Below are 3882 nucleotides of genomic sequence, written 5' to 3'. Positions count from 1 at the left end.
ATATATATATATATATAATTACAATTTAGTGCCCCTAACGGGTTTTGATTCTTCGTAATTTTCTTTATTATATCTATTACCATTTCCATAATGTTAATGAAACTATTTTTTTCAATTTATAAACCTCATACTTATTTATTAGAATGTAACGGCCATAGTTTTTTTAAACGAAACAATAATCTGTTCATGATCATTTGACATTATTTCTAACAATATTATTTATGATCAACATAAAATAGGTAGGCACGATGAAGAAAAAATTGAAGTCAACATTTTGCTTGCTTCAGCAGAGAACGAAAGTGTTTTTGACTGCTCCTTCAGATGGCTGTTGATCTTTCGACTTAAAGAAGAACGTAAAATCGAGCAACCTATGAAAAACAGAAGATATGAGATGACATTATTAATTCTTTATTTGTATAAATATAATTTATCATGCAAAAATTATCGAGTCAAAACTTCATCACAATTTTCCTAGCTTTAGTACAACTGATTTTTAGTGACTTGTCCAGTTCAAAACTCCATTGTATCTTTCGTAACCTTTTTACGGGAACCCAAGTTTTCATTTTCCCGATTTTTGAAATAAATAAATAAAAATGTTGACTCATGATATAAAGGAACTTTTTCTTCTTGAGAAATACACTAAATTTGAGGAAGCTGACTATCATTTGATGATCCGTGATTTTTGTCTGGAAGGAAAAGATTTGACCAAGAACAAAATTTATTCTAAGAGGCATTTTACTCCAAGCCAATTACTACCTAAGTATATGTAAAAGTTTTAAAGGATCTCCAAAAATGTCAACTATTCCCACGACTTGTCATCCAGTTTCCAAATGGGTTATAATTTTCTAGCCAATATCGAGCTTGTTTGCCCTCGATACTTCTAATTCCATTGTTGCACTTCTTCGCATCTTGTTGGTCGCAAGAACAAAAGGTGTGATAGGGTGATCCGAATTTGCCTTATAGGCAGGTGGATAAGTGACATTGAAACATTCCCAGATATTGCCCTGATTCCAAATATGTTCCCTTTGTAGAGAGTGGGGACTAAGTCTATGAGTCAGGAAACCGCACGGACAGACACATAAAATTTTGCATTTATTACATAAGGATCAGGCATGGGCAACCTTTTTCGAGAAGTCTGAGACATAGCTCATCATCAGGCGAGCCGCACCACTATAAAAATGCTCAAGGTAATTTTTCGGAAGGGTACCATTCAGCAAGTCCTGCGGACTGCAGCCTGTAGAGATGATATCCCGCATGTTCTTCGTTCCTCTTACCTTACCATTATTGTGTTGTACTTTAATAGTGAGCAAGTTATTAAATTGTTATAAAAGGCATTGGCTTCTTTTCTTTCTGAATAATTTTTTTTTTAAACAAACATAATCGAAAAAGTATCTCTGAAATTTCATTTTAAAAATATGCATTATTAAAAAAGTTATGAGAAAGCAACTTTAACTAGTCTACAAATACTTTGTCATAGTGAATACTTATAAGTTAGCGCTGACTGAAGTTAATTAATTTTGAAAAGCAGTAGATTATATGATTTTGTGGAGAAGCCTCGACGTTAGTCATGGGTAAAGTGGAGCCCGTAGGACTTTATGAAAGGCGCGCTGAACGAAAAATTACCTCGAAATTTTGGCGGACGTCAAAGATAGGTAGCCTACTTAAGTTGGAATTTCTCCGTTTTGATGGAGATTTTTTCATGGTGCCTTAGAAATGATCAGAAACATCTTTTTCAGAAAAAAAAATTTTTTCGGTAAATGTTTTTTTAAACCTCCCCACCACCTAATCTTCCCCTATCGCTGATGTGCACCGAAATTTTTTAGTAGTGCGGCCCACTTCTCAAAAATGGTTGCGCACATCTGCTCTTCATTGTCGACCAGCCTACTAGAAATAGCAGCCAAATTTCTCTCAAGCTGCACTCAACCATTTTGGTTTGTCTTAGGGCTAAACACCAACAACAATTAACAAAGATTAGACTATTACCATATAAATACAACATCATGACCTGGGAAAAGCTGGATACATTAGTTTACTATCTTCAATACAAGAGATTGTTATAAAGAAAGACAACCATGGTGAGTTTACACAAGTGTATGTGTTTTCGATTTTTCACTCAATTCTTTGATTTTGTTTTCATTCTTTTTAATTGATTTTCATCCTACCTACAATACACATCAATTTTGTTTATTGCTATAAGATAAATATTCTTCAACCTTCTCCTTAGAGTTTATATGTATCTATAAATGTATATGTGGATTTATAAATATAACACTGGACATGAAGGTAAATTATACTTTCAAAATCAATATTTTGATTGTCTACATATAGATATCATTTCATTTATCTCTCTTTTTTTTTTAATTTATTCTGATTTAAACGGATATCAGCAGTAGAAGTTACTATAGAAAGGGAAAGAAAAACAAACTTTCCGTGCCTACTAATGCCAGGTGATTAATACGAAATCGAAAGTAAAACTCTCCAAAATATGGTATATAGATCAGCGATTCTCAAACTGACAAATATCCTGCCTCCCAAAAGTGAAAATTTTGCCATCTACTCTCTTATTAATGAAGAGTCGGGCCGTTTACAACGAAGTTCTTGTCATCGTCGGCGGCTCACCTTGTCGGTGCCTGAGGTGATGCCCGTGAGGGTGCTTACTCTTCCAACGCCTTAGCCCGTTGTTATGTCGCGAGTGTGTTGGCTTGCTTCAGTAGGTTCCGTTAAAACTTCTGGTGTGCGACCAACTGAGGCACCTAGTGTTTGTTAAATTCATGTTTTTTCTTCCTCTTTTTTCGTCCATGTTTGTGTTTTCTTCGGTTTTAGATTTGTATTTTAATGTGGTTTTGTAATATATATATATGTATCATACACATACATGTTATATTCCTAAATATATTAAAATCACTCCTCACACACACACACACACAAAATGTTTAAAGCTATTTTATGTTAAATATGGCAATTTATCCGCTCTCTCTCTCTTCAATCCTCACAAGACCACCTCCTATGAGAAACAAGTCTAGATTGAAGACTAAAGATCAACATATACTGAAAGTACTATGGGAAAATATATAAATAGAGATGTAGATTCTGTATAAATAACTATCAAACATGCCAGGCAAGGTGAACTAACCACTTTTGCATCTAGCTGCAGTCGTTTCGCTTTCATACACGTTATGTCCATAAATTAAAAATTATTTCGTCGTGCAGTTTCATACGTCAAATATAGTCGCTTGCGCTTACTTAGGAAATGTGTGCATGTAGTAATCACGGATTCATTCGTGAAAATCTGTCGTTAGCACGCATGAAGAGATATTTCGTGATTCTACACACATCTTTTATATGCATGCTTAGCTAACTGATATTTTACACAAACACGCTAACACGTTGTATTTATAGAAAAATAAAATCATTCATCGATTTCGATTTCGACGAACTGTGCGATCGACTGAACTACCTTCTCATTGTATTAATGTATAGGTGGTTAAGTATCCCTTTGAATTGCAAGTACAATCTACCCATTTTCACTCAAGGCTTCTCTCGGCTCGAATTTATAGCAAAAGACACTTCCACTTGATGCTAGATAGTGGAATCGAACCTAAAATCTCATGATTGCGAAGTGAACTTCTTGCTTGAGCATGTAGTTTGGCATAACTATAGATTCCTGCCCCACCGACTTTGGATGATCATAACTTTCAGAAAAATGGATATTTTTTAATGAAATTTTCTACGACTATGTGTTATATCATGTAGATTCCGAATATACAAAACTTTTGGGGAAAAGTGTTTTAGGAGGGGGTGGGGTGGGGAATTTCGGAAAATTCACCGGCGTCCACTTCAATTCGTCTTAACTTTCAAGAAAATTGATATTTTTTAATGAAA

The 3882-nt window shown here is 34.4% G+C and overlaps 1 protein-coding gene and 1 long non-coding RNA gene across 4 annotated transcripts in view; one reads left to right on the top strand and one right to left on the bottom strand.

The window, feature by feature from the left end:
- Positions 1–105: 105 nt before the first annotated feature.
- Positions 106–2050, bottom strand: LOC128247051 (uncharacterized). The gene is made up of 2 exons (XR_008263491.1): positions 1984–2050; positions 106–368 (listed from the first exon to the last, which is right to left on the bottom strand). It is a non-coding gene; the product is annotated as an uncharacterized LOC128247051 (long non-coding RNA).
- Positions 1826–3882, top strand: part of LOC106876845 (protein SERAC1) — a 29899-nt gene continuing 27842 nt past the window's right edge. The window contains exon 1 of one of the 3 annotated variants that reach the window (XM_052965726.1): positions 1826–2075. The gene's annotated coding sequence lies outside the window, so the exon portion shown is untranslated. Of the gene's footprint in view, positions 2092–2117; positions 2284–3882 lie in introns of those variants that run through there. The other 2 variants (XM_052965724.1, XM_052965725.1) reach the window with 2 other exon arrangements.

Source organism: Octopus bimaculoides, chromosome 2, assembly GCF_001194135.2.
Source record: "Octopus bimaculoides isolate UCB-OBI-ISO-001 chromosome 2, ASM119413v2, whole genome shotgun sequence".
Classification (NCBI taxonomy): domain Eukaryota; kingdom Metazoa; phylum Mollusca; class Cephalopoda; order Octopoda; family Octopodidae; genus Octopus; species Octopus bimaculoides.
The sequence above is the reverse complement of the archived record's forward strand: the minus strand, read 5'-3'. Positions and strand labels throughout refer to the sequence as shown.